Below are 17,505 nucleotides of genomic sequence, written 5' to 3'. Positions count from 1 at the left end.
ATGTCTTACTGCAGTCCGGCCAATGAATGTACTTTCAGTAGTAACTTATTTTTACCAAATGTAGTATACACAAGGATTATTATGTTGTTTTTGCATTATGTATTATTAATATTATTTTTGGATGTTTTTTTTCTGAAAACAATAGGATTGCAGATTAATTCAGTAGTACTTTATTAAAGTAGTACGCAATATTGGCATTATAACAATGCAAATTAAATAGAAAAATACAAATACACAAATGAACAAGGAGTAAATTTTGAAGTAAATCATTTAAAAAAAAATTAACATTGATATATTGATTTATTTTTTACCAACATGAAATGCTCAGAAAGCTGAAAACACCCAGAACCACCATAATCATAAGCACTGTGCTTGTCGTGTGTTTTTCTGCAGTTGCACTCCATATACACCACTGCTTTTAGCACATCTCACCATGACAGATTTCACAGATATCTCATTTAATCGCGTCTTGACATTTTCCTTATTCAGTTTCAGACATTCCTGTATTTTCGTTCTTTTATATTTGCATTCATTTGAATAAAATAAATGTCACATTTTGAAATGAAGCTGTGTCCTTTCTAAGCACCTGTCAGGATCACTGAACTTTAATGATTCATCAGGCATCACACTTAAGCAGATTACTCACTGTACGTGATTCTGCACAGCTTACATTCAGTAACTCCGCTATTAAAAGCCATATTTTATATCATAAACTGCTTTTAACCAAAACATCATCTGTCTTAGCTGACTATTAGTGGAGCTGGATGTGTTAAACCCTTTACATAAACATCTCTGTTTAAGCTAGCATGTTATTATTATTATTAATATTATTATTTAGGTATAATACAACACTAAAAATTAAGTCAAACTCATGTGGCTCATGATTCCATCATTAGTCAACTTATAATAAGCTAGGTTATATTGTAAAATAATTTCAGTACTTGCAATACAGCCGCTTTCATTTACAGTTTATCTACTCTCACCGGCCACTTTATTAGGTACACCTTACTAGTACTGGGTTTTACCCTATTTTGCTTTCAGAATTGCCTTAATCCTTTGTGGCGTAGATTTAACAAGGTACTGGAAATATTCCTCTGAGATTTTGGTCTATTTGGAAATATTGTCCCATTTCAGCACAACCCAAAAGTGCTCTATTGGATTGAGTTCTGGTGACTGTGGAGGCCATTTCAGTACAGTGAACTCTTGTCATGTTCAAGAAACCAGTCTGAGATGTTTCGTGTTTATGACATGGCGCATTATCCGGCTGGAAGTAGCCATCAGAAGATGGGTAAATTGTGGTCATGAAGGGATGGACATGGTCAGCAAAAAACTCAGGTAGGCTGTGGTGTTGACACGATGCTCAATTGGTACTAATGGACCCAAAGTGTGCCAAGAAAATATCCCCCACAGCATTACACCACCACCACCAGCCTGAACTGTTGAGACACGGCAGGATGGATCCACGCTTTCATGTTGTTGATGCCAAATTCTGACCCTACCATCCGAATGTCGCAGCAGAAATCGAGACTCATCAGACCAGGCAACATTTTTCCAATCCTTTATTGTCCAATTTTGGTGAGCCTGTATAAACTGTAACCTTAGTTTGCTGTTCTTAGCTGACAGGAGTGGCACCCGGTGTGGTCTTCTGCTGCTGTAGCCCCTCCACCTCAAGGTTGGATGTGTTGTTCATTCAGAGATGCTCTTCTACATACCTTGGTTGTAACGAGTGGTTGTTTGAGTAGCTGTTGCCTTTCTATCAGCTCAAACCAGTCTGGCCATTCTCCTCTGACCTCTGGCATCAACAGGGCATTTGCTCCTACAGAACTTTACATTCTTTGTAAACCCTAGAGAGATCCCAGTAGTTCAGCCGTTTCTGAAATACTCAGACCAGCCTGTCTGGCACCAACAATCATGCCTCGTTCAAAGTCCTGTAAATTACCTTTCGTCTCCATTCTGATGCTCAGTTTGCTCTGGGGCAGATCATCTTGGTCATGTCTACACGTGTAAATGCATTGAGTTGTTGCCATGTGATTGGCTGATTAGAAACAAGCGTTAACACGCAGTTAGACAGGTATACCTAATAAAGTGGCCGCTGAGTGTATGTCTGAATAGGTTGCTGTAAGTTATTGTTCTTTCTCCATCCAGCCACACAAGGCTGTTATTAAGCATGCATTAAGCCTTCGTTAAACCTACACTTGATTCCCACCTAACCCTGCTTTCCAGCTGTGCCTCATACCCTTAAAATGCGTGACCAAACGGTTCATTGTGTTTGGTGCTGCTCATAATTCCCCCTTGAAATGAGGCGTACAAAACATTTCACACACCTGGTTACGACCATAAAACCACTTGATTTTAAAGTCAAAACTTGTGCCTTTAACACAACATTAGGTCTCAAAAGGAGATTTTACACTTAAACTAAGAAAACGCTCCGAGTTGAGTGGCAATGGCTTATTATCTCAGTTTCACACTGGCTGATAGATGTGTTACGGGGTGTAAATGCTGAATTATAGCATTTTTAATTTAGCTTCCAAGTTTGATGAAGTGAAACTTTCAACTTCCATCAAAGACTGTGCTGTACGATTTAATTTTATGATTGCATTTTTGAAGTTTTGCCTATTATGCTATTTCATTTTACTAGATCTTATTACTTATTCTAATAGATCCTACAGTAATTTGTTTCATCTCCTACAATAGAGATACATGCATTCAAGGTCAAAAAATTACTTTCATTTTTGCATAATGTACATTTTATGTCACCTCATCAAAAAAAAACTATCTTTTTTGAAAGCCTCCTCTGCCACCCGCTTATCACGCGATCACATGGGCGTTATCAGCTGATAGATATGGGTCAGTAGGGGCCTTCTGCGCCTACTGGTAGGCTCAGATGGCTGTTATCATCCATCCACATAGTTAATCAGCTATACTTATAGAGAAGATTTCAGATTCAGATCTATTTTTACATTACTGTGACACTTGGATTTAGGGTTAAGGTAGGGGTAGACGTTAATAAAATACAATTAATGGGAAATTTAATAAATAATATAAATAATTCTTGTTAACTTCCAGGCAACCGCATGTGATCTATAGCTAATTAAGCATGAGTATTGATGATAACAGCCTTCTGAGCCTACCAGTAGGTGCAGAAAGCTCATATCGATCAGCTGATAACCACTAATAACACCCATTCAATCGATTAATAACATTTGAATCGGCTGCCTCTGCCCTTGTTCAATTCAATTCAGCTTTATTTGTATAGCGCTTTTACAATGTAGATTGTGTCAAAGCAGCTTCACATAAATGGTCATAGTAACTGGAACAGTGTGGTTCAGTAACTGGAACAGTGTGGTTCAGGTTTTAGTGTTTAAGTTCAGTTCAGTTCAGTTTAGCTCAGTTCAGTGTGATTTAATCATTACTGAGAGTTCAAACACTGAAGAGCAAATTCATCGTTGCGTAGCTCTACCAATCCTGAACCATGCGAGGCAGTGGCGATTGACCTTGTTGGTCATATGGATCCATTTGTTGTGATTGTTCTACTGCTTCCAGCATTGAATTAGAAGTAAAATGTCCTACATACTGTAGGGGCAGTGTAGGTGGTGTACAATTTTACAATATCATTTCTAGACCGACTCTAATGATGAAACATTAATAGAACTAACAAATCAGCCTGAACCTCACAAGCACAACATTTCTCAATGGTAATAGAGAATAATAACTAATCAAGTGTTTATTTTGAGCTTATGATCTAGATAGAGATCAGAGGTGTTTCAGTGATTATCAACTCATTAGTGAGCTTTTTTGCTACACTGTAAAAACTGTAAATACTAAAATGGCAGCTATGCTTGCTAGAACTTTACAGTTAAAATAAGTTAGAAATTCTAAAATATTTTTACAATAAAAATCAGTAACCTGTTTAACAGGACATTTCCCTAATATATATGATTAATAACCATAAATTCACTTTCCCAGAATTCCTTGCATGACTTTTTTTAGTTATGTACTTTTTATGTTACATATAATGTGGAGAAATAAATCATATATTTTATTATTACTATTATTGTATCATATTATTACACACATTTACACAAGTAAATACATAGACTCAATTATGGGCTAAAAATCTGCGGAAATCTGCAGATTTCTGAACGCCCGTGTGGGCCTACATACAGTATGCTTCTTCTCTGCTTGTAGCAAAAGTTGTTTGTGTTGAGCTCTGGTTATCATATGACTTTCTCATCCACACCTGTAATTTACCATAACATTTTTAAAATATACTGTACTTTTCTATCATATTTTTTTTCCCAGTTCATTATAAATTTCACAGATAAATATTCAGTAAAGACTGTAAATTTGACATATTTATTTTTTACAGTGTAGAAGACGCTCAGAAGCATTCACAAAACTACTAAAGACCATCATGGTAACACACATTAAATTAATGCAATGAACATTATTTGTCAATCTTAGATGTCACATAAAACTCACATGTACATCGCAGATGAGAAAAAAAACAAACTAAACGAACTACAGAAATGGCAAAAAAGCAAAAAGGTTAAATACCATGCAGGGAATTCTGGGAAAGTTGATTCATGGTTGTTCATCATATATATTGGGGATTAAAATATACAGACAGCCTTGTAATGTAGATGTTAGACTGAGGCAGCTAACATACTAATTTCCCTCACTGTAAAGATTTTTACTTTATAATTTTTACCATTAAAATCATGGCCGTTTGTTTTAGAATTAATGCTACACCAGTTTATTAATTGGCTTGGCTATAAAAGGATCTCCTTGGCATGATTTTGACAGCACAGCAAAAGTGTTTGAGGCTGAAAGTTGATCTCAGGCTGTCAATTAAGGCCTGTAGTACGTAGATCAGTTAACAGAAATTCTTGAAGTCTCATTTAAACAGTTCAGAATCAAGTCCTTTTTTTAGGCGGCATTAACAGTATTTGCTGTGCACTATGAGCTTTAAATCTTTGCAGACTTTTACATTACACAATTTACGAAAGATACTATTTAATAAAGCATGGGGCATTTTAAATGACCAGAATGTGCTTTCTGAACAAAGTAAGACAGGATTTCCTCACCTAATGATGCCCATAAAACAGAATCCTCACTTCCTCAACTGTGTTTTTGGTATAGGGGCGGATTAATGCAGCTGCTCACTGTTTAAGCTCATCTGGTTGTACAGTTTTCAAAGTTATCTAAACATTGAAGGTCATGGGGATTAAACCTAATCTTTCAAAGACAGCCCGCTAGAAGAAAGATTTCATTCTTAGACTTGACCCTTGATTTTAAACTGTGCATTTTAAAATTAATAAAACATAATCCTGCCCATTCTGGAAACAGTTCAATGTTTGGAAACAAGTGCAAGTGAAGGAGGATTATTATTTTGTTATGGTTTTTAACTCAAGGTTATTTTTAAGCCCTTATAAGTGATGTTATACCGCATAGCTTAAAAAAAAAGCAAAGCAAAGCAACCATGAGGCATTCGCTGACACCGACGCCAGCACACTCACCTCAGTGCTGGGAGGGTTAGGGGTGGGCGAATCGCTCCGTCTGTTAATGCTAAAAACCAACATACGAGTGTCAGTTCACTTTTGACTCCAGAATGAGAGCCAAAATATTGCTCACCACACATCTTGCTACAATAGACAACTGGCAAGTCTCTCAGCCAATCCGCATCGAGGAACAATTGGCTGTCGTGAATGAGGGCGGAGCCTGCAGCAGCTAACAGAAGTCACCTTGCCACTGGTCAGAAAAGTTCATTTAATGCACATGGAAAGAAACAATGACTGGAGGTTATTTTTTTTTTATTTTATTTTTTTATTTTTTGCTGTTTTCATCTGAAGCTAGAACAGCTTTGAGAATTTTACAGCAGATGTTGGAGCAATTTGCATTAATACTGTATATCAGGCTGCAACAGAAATAAATGCTAAAGTGTAACTAAAGGTTTTTAAAAGCTATAATTGAACATTTGTTAAAAAATCTTGCATTTCATTAAGTGTCACATTTGCCTTTTCTGTATAATTACAGTGGGTGAACATGGTGTCCATGTGGGATATTTTCACAATATTTGCTTTTAATGACTTTACATTTGACTAAATTATTGAAATGTGAAGAATGTTAAACTCAGAAGAGAAAACTCATTAATTTGTTAAATGAATAGTTCGCCCTGAATTCAAAATTTGCTCTTAAAGAGATGGTTCACCCAAAAATGAAAATGTACTCATTATCTGCACTTCTTCAAGTGATTACAAAGCTCTGACTTTTTTCTGTTGAGCACAAAATTAAAAAAATAGATATTTTAAAGGAAGCTGGAAACCTGTAACCACTAACTGTCAGAATATTTGTTTTTCTTACGATGGAAGTCAGTTGTTACTGGTTTTTTGCTTCCTTTGAAAAATCTTCTGTTCAACAGAAGAACGAAACTCATAAAGGTTTGCAATTTCTTAAGGGGGTGTAAAGTGTGAGTACATTATCATTTTGGGGTGAACTGCTACTCACCCTCTGTTCTGGCCATCCAAGAAGTAGGAAACTTTTTCATTAAGAAGATTGAAGCTTTTTGGCTGAAACCACAGTCTTTGAAAGAATGAACAACAAGCACCTTGAGGAGTGATGAGGTTGAAGCATACACTACCTGACAAAAGTCTTGTCGCCTCTCCAAGTTTTAGGAACAACAGATAATAACTTGACTTCTAGTTGATCATTTGGTATCAGAAGTGGCTTATATGAAAGGACAAAGGCTTCTAGATTATGTTTAATTTACCAAAATAAAATATGATCAGGCCTTGATTTTCAGTTATTTAATTAGGACAATAAGGTCTGACTTTGCTTAGACAAAAGTCTTGTCACTTAATAGAAATAATGTACAGTATAGAATATAAAGTAGGCGGTGCGGTGGTGCAGAGGGTAGCACGTTTGCCTCACAACTAGAAGGTTGCTAGTCCGAGCCTCAGCTGGGTCAGTTAACATTTCTGTGTGGAGTTTGCATGTTCTCCCTGTGTTGTTTCCTTGGGTTTCCTTCGAGTGCTCCGGTTTCCCCCACAAGTCCAAAGACTTTAGGTATGGGTGAATTGGGTGGGCTAAATTGTTCGTAGTGTATGTGTGTAAATGAGTCTGTGTTTCCCAGTGATGGGTTGTGGCTGGAAGGGCATCCGCTGCGTAAAACATATGCTAGATAGGTTGGCGGTTAATTTCGCTGTGGCGACCCCAGATTAAAAAAAAGAAACTAAGCTGAAAAAAGAAAAGAAGACTATAAAGTAATGGTGCAGTGGAAACAGAACTATTGTGTATGACTCCTATGAGCTTGGACGACTGCATTCATACAATTCTGCAATGACTCAAATAACTCATTAATAAAGTCATCTCGAATGGCAAAAAAAGCGTTCTTGCAGGACTCTCAGAGCTCATCAAGATTCTTTGAATTCATCTTCAATGCCTCCTTCATCTTACCCCAGACATGCTCAATATTGTTCATATCTGGTGACTGGGCTGGCCAATCCCGAAGCACCTTGACCTTCTTTGCTTTCAGGAACTTTGATGTTGAGGCTGAAGTAGTAGAAGGAGCGCTATCCTGCTGAGAAGTTTGCCCTCCCCTGTGGTTTGTAATGTAATGGGCAGCACAAATGACTTGATATCTCAGGCTGTTAATGTTACCATCCACTCTGCAGATCTCTCGCATGACCCATACTGAATGTAACACCAAACCATAATTTTTCCTTCACCAAACTTGACAGATTTCTGTGAGACTATTGAGTCCATGTGGGCTCCAATAGGTCTGATGCTGTTTTTGTGATGATTGGGATGCAGTACAACAGATGATTGATCAGAAAAATCTACCTTCAGCCAGTTTTCCAAATGATCAACTAGAAGTCAAGTTTTTGTTTGTTGCTCTTACAACTGGGATCAACAAGACATTTGTCAGGTAGTGTTCTTTAGTTTTAAATTGTAAGCTGTAGTGTGTATAATATACTTGTAGAAAATGTACAATATTAGAATTTGTTTATATGACCATAGTTGTATTGCCACAGGGACAAGCACATTAACACAACATACAGTATAGGCTAATTCAAGCATATTATATGTTCTGAAACACTACATTTTAATTAACATTATAGTATTTACTTCACATTACTATAGCATGTTTTCATGAGGGTTATAATTGAGGGAGTTATCACTTCAAGTTATTTTGACAAAATGCAAAAAGGTTATTTAATTGCTATGCAATATTACTGGGTTCGTTTTACTTTTGTTTCAAACATTTTAATAAGCAGTCACTCTTCTGCTCATTCCTCAGTAAGCATGCTGAAACCATTTTTACAGTCTATGGTTTGAAACAAAATCAAACATTAAACTTAAACCTGGAACAACAGAGCAGAGTTCTTAAAAAAAAAAAAAAAGTTTTATGCTGTTGTTCACCTCGCATTTTTGTATCAACAGCAATAACGTGATCGATAAATGCAGTCGTAATTAATATAAATACGTACAAAATTAACGAAATTGGAAAAAATTATATTAGTCTGGCACGTCATTGCTATAGCAACGTGACGTCTTACGTAACGTCGCCATAACATGTGAAATAGGCCGTATATGATTCGCATTATACCTAAACACGGACGGTTTTGGTGTCTTTGTAGCGCGATTGATTTTTGCTGCCGACTTGTTTATATGCTCAGTTCGTAGGGGCATGTGTTGGTAAGTACAGTAAGTTAAGCTACTCGAAAAAGTTCCCAGATTTCCAGACACGAGTTTGCAAACACGCTCAGTTACAGCAGACTCGAGTAAAGCCATGATGCAGAACGAGACAGACGACTGAAGGAAGCAGTGAAAGATTCTACAACATTACTACAAGGTGAGTTTTTTGATAATATAGGTTGCAAAAAAAAAAAAAAAACTATTAATTTTATTTGGACTGAATATGTGTATCAGTGCTTGTTACTGAAAAACAGTAATTAGTTGCAGTTACTAACTTAGATAAGTTACTTCATTCAAAAAGTAACTTAATTACTTTATTGATTAATTACACCAAAAAGTAATGCATCACTGTTAAAAGTAAATTTTGAGTTACTTTTCAAAAAAAAAAAAAAAAACACTTTAATGCTCCCATTAATCCCCTTATAATGTCACTTCAGTGCTGCATGGAGATTTTTTAATTCACATGGAGAAAGTTTTAATTCATTTGCATTCTCACAACTAAAAAACACGATAAAAAGTAAGTTTCAAACTCTAATTTATTTAAGTCAGACCAGCAGCACAAGAATGAAAATACCACAAGCTGATAAACCAGCTGAATAATATATTCAGAAACCCAAAAAAGCAAAAACTAAAGTTGCTTGGGCTTTATAAAAAGTTGTTGCATTTAACCCTTAAACATGTTCTTTCACAGCTTGAGAATGGAAACTAGCAACAATATACAACAAACACTATACCTCTATGAATTAAATAAATAAAAGTAATCTGAATTATCATTCAGAATCAATTTAGTGAAACTCGCCACTAAAAACTGCTGTTTTAGAAAACCATACATTTTCTGCATTTTAAACAAAACAAAAACATAACAGCTGCCTCTTCTAAACTAATCAATTATATAATACAAAAAAATAACAAATGTGTGCTTATTTATTTGAAACAAAAAACCTAGTAGTATTAGTAATAGTAATTAATAATGGTAACTTTAATAGTCTCTCGTGTTTGGTCTCTTTCTCGTGTGCTCCTGGTCTCTTTCGTGCACACTTGGCCTCTGTCGCAGGCACTTGGTCTCTCTACTTTTGCTTGACTTTTGTTCAATCTACTACCTCATACACGACACATCTTCCCTACAGTGGTTGGTTGGCATCCACCATTCTCACAATGGTACGCCGCTGTAAACAGGAAGATGTAGGCTAGACAGTAGCCAAAATTAATTCTTTTACCAAGTAACGGACAATCGCATCATATTGTAAGGATAACGGAGATAATATATTTTAAAAGTATTGCATTAGAGTATTAGTTACTGTCAAAAGTAATGCCGTTTCAGTAACACATTACTTGTAACATGTTATTGCCCAACACTGATGTGTGTACTGTAGGATTGTCATGATACCATCAATTCAGGCCACGATACTATACTAGCTGAAGTATAACGATACCAAGTAGTATCGCAATACTGTATTTATTCATAACGTAAATCTACAAAATAAAGCAAATTGTCAGAAATAATATATTTTTTATGCCATAATACTTAAATTCCATTCACTTATTATTGAAAATGTAATGTTTGTACAGATATCTCTGCTTTTTTGTATTTACTGTGACTCTTTTGTTGTTATTGCAATAATAATAATAAAAATAAATAAATTATCATGCTATATGATCTGTCATGACTGCAGCAAACTATGACTCGACTGAAGACAGTTCAAATGAAAGTAAAATAAAGTGGTCTATTGATTATTTGCTGTCACAAATGTTTGAGCATTTTAGTGACTTTTCCACATATAACATATTGTAAAACCTTTAATGATGATACTACCGTTTACAAACTACAGTGGCACCACCAGTATTTTAAAGCCAGAGTATTGCTGTGGTACGAAAGTACCGGTAAACTGTGCAATCCAAGTATATTGTATATATTTATTTGTTTATTTTATTTTATTTTTATTTTATTTGACCATTTGGCAGGTTATTCTTTTCATTCTCTAAATGAAAGAATTTTATTTTAAATTTAGGAGAAGTATCATCAGTAGTTTACAGAACGAAACAAAAATAGTTTTACTCGAACACAACTATAAATTGTCGTATCTGCACTACACAAAATACACATTACATCTACATTAGAGATGCCACGATTCTCAATATAATATTGAACCGTTCGGTACGACCTCCACGGTTCAATACGTGCTTGTGAATTGCGTTTTTCTTGGTTTTGCGTTTAAATAATTTATGTGTGTTTTATATCTCCCCGAATTGACTGTGTGTGCCTCTAAATCCATGAGCTGAGATGAGGAAACTCCTCCCCGCGAAGTAAAATATCCAATCACTATGCACTAAAGTTAGGGGGCGCTTGACCATCATTCCACACTTTAACATTGCGAGCGGTGGTAAAGTGAGGCTGAGGCAACAGTACAGCGCCGGCGAAGTGAGGCAACAGTACGAGAAAGCCCCGGCGTCTTTCAAATCTGCAGCGTGAAGACATTTCGGTTTTTGCCGGTAAGCATAATGCCAATAAAAGAAAAAACGGTCAACAAAAAATAACTGTGTGCAAGCATTGTTTTACACATATAACCATGACTGCACATCTACCATCACCCAGCAATATCACTGTCTGAAGGCAGGATAGCAGAGAAGGTAATAAAGTCCTTCAAATAGCAACAGTCTCTCGCTGAATCTACCCAACTGGTTCAGAGAAACACATAAAATAACAAAGGCAGGTGTTTATTGCTAAAGATTTGCAACCGTTTTCGGTGATTGGAGATGCAAGCTTTTGTCATTTTATAAAAGCACTCTATCCGCGTTACAGACTACAGTCTCGCATTTTTTCAGCACCTAGATAATTAAGATGGTTTATTTATATTCACTTAAGTACAAATATGTTTGTTTAAAATGGCCAATTTATCTTTATTAACTTCACATGTATGTTTATTTTTAAAGTGTAGGATTTTGTGTTCCCCAGTTTGTACATGGGCTACCAGCAGCTGTTAGATTTCAGTGTTAATTTTTTTATACAATACACTGGGAACTAGTGTACTTTTCTTGGCTTTTAAGTAAAACAAAATGAGTATTGCAATAATCGATTTTATTTTTTTCTCCTTAGCCTCTTACTTTTCCTATTGCCTATTGAATAAAAAACAAAAAAATATAAACACTTGTCAAGCCATGAGAACCAAACCGAACCAAAAACCGTGTTAAAAAACCGAGGTATGTATTAAACCGTGAGCTAACTTTATTGTTGCATCCCTAATCTGCCTACAGTACTTCGATAAAGAGCAAAGATATAAATACACTTTTGGCTGCTTCTCCGTTAGTAAAGTTTACTAGCAATTTCTTAATGAAAATTTCTTAATGAAAAGTTTCTACACAGTAGGTGAAGATTTATTTATTCTTGCAGTAAAGTGTGTGATCAAGAGATGAATTACTTTCAGATCAACTGTATAGTGGTCGGCGACACATGTCGGACAATGCTCTAATTGTCATTTACGAGGGCCGTTAGAGAAACGTAGACTATTCCAGTGGAGTCGCTCTCAGCCAACAGTGCCCATAATGCAGCCTACCCACCGCAGACATGCACTGAGAGGAGGCGCTTTACTACCTCAGATGCTCCAAGTTCTCTGAGCACAAACACGGGCCGCCCACGCGCCCAGCAGCACCTCTCCCAGTCGCTGGCATCATTTAACATTACGATATTTTCCCTGTGTTTTTTGACGGATGATGGGGCCTCATTGCTATGCAAGTGCCAGATGAATCATAAACCTATACCATATGCCATCGCAATTTGCTGATGGGACCAAGCTGTTTTGGTGGATATAAAATCCAGGGATTATAAATGCCTGATCCTCAGTGAATGGTAGAGGCACAAGGTGGGGTGAACGCAAGCCGTCTTATCTAATGAATTGGGTCAGTGAGCAGCGGAAAAATGCAAAGATCCACCAGTATCAACCTGCTACCTTTACCAGGGTTAATCTGCAAAACAAACAGATATGTTCTGGACAATGGCATTGTTGAGATGAAAACACAAACATACCAACAGTTCAGTGACAACATGTTTATAACCTTTAGTCAATGTCAAAGCTTTAGGACAAAAATAAAAAAAACCAAGCAAAAAATGAAAATAATAATCTGAATTCTGATATTTTCCTCCCATTTATTTTAGATTATTTTATTTTCTCCTGTTTCTCTTTTTATTTGGTTCTTATAATAGCAATAAATTATTATTATTATTATTATTATTATTATTATTATTATTATTATTATTATTATTATTATACACTACTATTTAAAAGTTTGTAATTAGTATGATTTCATTTTCTTTAACTTAGCAGGGATATGTTAAATCTTTAGACCAGGGGTGACTTTTAAGGATGAATGGCCAAAAACTAAAAATTGTATTCATAATAATTCAAAATAAAAAGAAACCATAACTATAAATCAAATGAACTAATCCAGTATTCGTTTTTAAATGCTAACTTATTGCAATAAAACCAAACAATCACATTTATAACACAGTGGAGTGTGTTCTATAGTGTAGGCCCTTGTTTGGCCATCTCTGCTATAGAAAAATTAATAAAAGATTTATTTTAAATGTTTGTTATTCTTTTAAACTTATTACACTTTATTAAAAATCCTGAAAAAGAACAATGCACAAAAATTAAAAGTTTTTCTTTTGCATTTTTGAAAAGTTACATTATGTTGTCTAAAAGATTTACATCCACACTGATCCACAAAAACTGTTGAAGTGCTATATTATGCATGCCAAGCTAGTGGTTGGACACATCACTTTGTAAAGAAATGTTATGCATCTCCACATGCGCATGTTGTTGTGTTGGTTGTCTAGCATTTACACATGACTGTAAGGTAACATGCAAACAAAGACTTTTAAAAGGCTTTTTTATTATAATATGCAAGAGGTACACTAATTAGGATCACATAGGAAGGATTTGGTAACACTTTATTTTGATGGTCCATTTGAGTATTAGTAGACTCTCTGCTTAATATCTGTTGATGCTGCTCCTTCAATACACATTTAAGTGACTATGAGAAAATTTACAAGTACATGTCAACTTACACTAACCCTAACAGGTCTACTTATAATCTAATGAGAATTAGTTGGGATGAAATGCAATGTAAATGAAATTCAACAAACAGACCATCAAAATAAAGTGTGACCAAGGATTTTAAAAGTTTGAGTTTTCAGGCCAAAAAGCACCACTGTTGTGAAAATAGATGGGCAAAATCTTTAAAAAAGTTTATTTTCCTGATTTTAGTTGAAAACAGTGTTGTGTAATGCCTCGTTGTAATTCAGTAAAATACATAATTATATGATTTACTATTTTAAATGTCAATATGCAACATTATTGTTATAATTATTTTACTTATAATTAAATGTAGAGTAACTGTATGATACTTTACACCAGATCGTCAACTGATTTACTGATTTACATCACACAAAGCTATTATAATTCTCAATTATATTTGTTTATCTTTTTTATTTATTTATTTTTATTTATTTATTTATTTATTTTATTTTTTATCTATTTGAATTAATTAACTAATTCATTTATTTTATTTTTTATCTATATTAATTAATTAATTTATTTTATTATGTTTTTTATATTTTAATTAATAAATAAATAAATTAATTAATTAATTAATTTTTATTTATTTTATTTTTTTATTTTATTTTTTTATTTTTTATTTTTTTATCTATTTTTATTTATTTATTTATCATTTTGGGGGGCCTGACTGTTTCTGGTTACAATTTGTTTTTATTTTATGTAAAATAAATAGCTCATTAGCATTTTTGAAAACACTGCCATAATCAGCGTGTGTTAAATAGTCACAAGTGTAACCCGCAAAAATTCTGAATCATAATAATATCCCAGCACTGATTTAATATTTATTCTACCAAACAGTTTCACTTATTATGACATAAAATGCTGGTGAAATGAAAATACGTTAATCCCTCGGCTAACGTCACCTTCGCCATGATCCTTAACAGCCAACAGCTGCAATGTGTTATGTGATTATGATGTGCACAAAAACAGCGTTTGAAGCAACCACAGCAGCAAACTGTTTGTGTGTGTGTGTGTGTGTGTGTGTGTGTGTGTGTGTGTGTGTGTGTGTGTGTGTGTGTGCAAACTGTTTGTGTGTGTGTGTGTGTGTGTGTGTGTGTGTGTGTGTGTGTGTGTGTGTGTGTGTGTGTGTGTGTGTGTGTGTGTGTGTGTGTGTGTGTGTGTGTGTGTGTGTGTGTGTGTGTGTGTGTGTGTGCTGCTGGTGTGTATGCGTGTGTGTGTGGATTAGTCATAGCCCAGGTGGTCAGTGCTTCTCTAAACTAGGCTTGGATATAAGCGTACACATGCAGCATATACAGTATAGAGCTACAGTATCGCAGAGCATCTGCAGTGGCATTCATTCTGCATGAGATTAAACATCTTTCACTATATTGTTTAAGGCAAGACACTGCTGTTATTTTACTATGTTTCTGAGTTCCCTGATTACATTTCAAATGACAAGTCCCAAAAAAATGTATGAAAAATGTGCAAATTATGCATGATTTCCTTAAATTTCCATCAATTTGCTTAACTTTTTTCTGAACATTGGATTAAGTCATGTTTGAAATTCCTTTTTTTTTTTTTTAACGTTATAGTCAAATGTTTTTTCGGAGGGTATTTAAATTGTCTTTTAATTCCATATTTAACTCCATATTTAAGAAAATACTGTGAACTGCCCTAATATTATTTATTTATATATCATTATTATTAATATTGTTGTTGTTGTTGTTATTATTATATATAATATATAACTTGTATATCAGGGGTCATTACAGCGGAATGAACTGCCAACTGTTTTGGCATTTGTTTTACACAGTGGATGCTTTTCCAGCTGCAACCTAGTAATGGAAAACACTCATACACTCTCAAATTCACACTCATATACTATGGCCAATTCAGTTATAGCGCATGCATTTGGAGGAAACCCATGCAAACACGGTGAGAACATGCAAACTCTACAAAGAAATGCCAAATGGCCCAGCTGGGACTTGAACCAGTGACCTTGCTCTGAGGCGACAGTGCAATCCACTGAGCCACCGTGCCGCCCATTATTATTTTAGATTTTTATAGAATAGTAATCAAGCACATTTTGTAAGAGCATATTCTTTAGGAAATGGGAAAAAAGCTTTCAGCAAACAGAATGATGATAAATAAATCAGTTGTTAAGTTTTAAGTGCTGCTAAAATGGAGATTTAAGGCTCAGTGCAGTAGGGAAACTTATTTTGAGAAAACAGCCTTTAATATATGCAGTGCCATTTAAATTTACAGACAAATTGAAACACTCTTAAGTGTGTTTTGGGAGTTTCCTTTACATTAGACTGAGAACGCATTTCATGAAAAGCCAAAAATACTCAAAACACCTGAAATTATTAATGTATTATGTACATATGAGCTCAAAGGACTTGTTGACTTCAACAGTCTGTTTTTTTTATTTTGCAGAAGTACTTGAACTCAAAATCTGCAGTGTTGTCCATAACTCATGTCCCCAGAGGCCGAGGGTTGACCAGCAGCCTCCCATCTTTAATTGAGCAGGTCTGAAGCAGACTTTATGTCTTACCTTTTATGAGCCAAAGATCCATTAAAGGCCAAACTGCTGTAATTCAATCATTTTCATTGTGGAAAATGTTCACGATCGATGTGATAGATTTCTTCATCAATCAATATTACATACTGTAGGTTCACAGACTCCACGCCCTCAACGGAAGAGATCAAGCCATGAATTTCAGTTTTATGAAGCACATCTCTTCTAAAAGTTCATTAGTAAAGCCAGCTATGCGCTGATCTACGACGGCATCAGGGAAATGAAATTAAAAACTGGACGGGCAGCTTCACCATCTCTATTTGTCACTTTATCACTTTAAAGCACTGCATTTATTTTTACACAGCTTATTTTTATGGTGTCAGCTTTTCAAAAACAGAGCACACCTTTTATTTTCAATCCTTGTGTAATTTGCATTTGTGTCTATTTTCACAATCACATGTCCGGTCAGATTAATCTGTTATTTTGAAATCACCTAAGCTTATCCATATTATCTCAAATAATCCAATATTAATCAAAAGCTGTAAACATCTAGGAATCAAAGTTCAACCACAATTGTACCGTCAATGAACCCAAATATAAAAAAAAAATAAATAAATAAATAAATAATTATAAACTTAAAGTCAATTTATCTGAAATAAAAAAATGTATAAATAAATAAAATAAGTGAAAAATAAATTAAACAATATTATGCACACACACACACACACACACACACACACACACACACACACACACACACACACACACACACACACACACACACACACACACACACACACACACACACACACACACACACACACACACACACACACAGAATTATTAGCCCTCCTGTGAAAATGTAATTCTTTGTCATTTGTTTTTCAAGTGTTGTTTATCTGAGATTTTTCTGCTACACATTTTAAAACATAATACTTATAATAAATAATTTTGTTGTTACTAGTGATTTTTTTCATTGCCATTATGACAATACATAATATTTTACTAGTTATTTTCCAAGATGCTATTTTTTAGCATAAAACGCCATTTAAAGGCTTAAGGTTACTTTGTTTTAACCTACAATAACCTAGAGGCAAAGAAAATAAATAAATTAGTAATTTAATATATTTGTAAATACAATTTTTTTTTCAAACTTATGTTTTAAAATGTGTTGGAGAAAAATCTTTTAGATAAAAACGCCTAGAAAATAAATAGCCTTTAAAAAGTCTTCAACTGTAT

At 34.7% G+C, this 17,505-nt stretch overlaps 1 protein-coding gene and 1 long non-coding RNA gene across 19 annotated transcripts in view; one reads left to right on the top strand and one right to left on the bottom strand.

The window, feature by feature from the left end:
• Positions 1–275: 275 nt before the first annotated feature.
• On the bottom strand, positions 276–7,218 carry LOC147844080 (uncharacterized). The gene is made up of 4 exons (XR_015491508.1): positions 3,495–7,218; positions 2,025–3,223; positions 1,465–1,970; positions 276–1,166 (listed from the first exon to the last, which is right to left on the bottom strand). It is a non-coding gene; the product is annotated as an uncharacterized LOC147844080 (long non-coding RNA).
• Positions 7,219–8,543: 1,325 nt separating this feature from the next.
• paqr3a (progestin and adipoQ receptor family member IIIa) overlaps positions 8,544–17,505 on the top strand; it is a 238,227-nt gene continuing 229,265 nt past the window's right edge. For 3 of the 18 annotated variants that reach the window (XM_087251509.1, XM_087251511.1, XM_087251500.1), the window contains exons 1-3: positions 8,544–8,697; positions 8,769–8,854; positions 16,185–16,277. The gene's annotated coding sequence lies outside the window, so the exon portion shown is untranslated. Of the gene's footprint in view, positions 8,855–16,184; positions 16,278–17,505 lie in introns of all 18 variants that reach the window. The other 15 variants (XM_087251519.1, XM_087251506.1, XM_087251504.1 and 12 more) reach the window with 7 other exon arrangements.

This window comes from Danio rerio, chromosome 5 (genome assembly GCF_052040795.2).
Source record: "Danio rerio strain M-AB ecotype USA chromosome 5, GRCz13ab, whole genome shotgun sequence".
Classification (NCBI taxonomy): Eukaryota; Metazoa; Chordata; class Actinopteri; order Cypriniformes; family Danionidae; genus Danio; species Danio rerio.
Note: the sequence above shows the minus strand (reverse complement) of the source record. Positions and strands in the feature narration are given on the sequence as shown.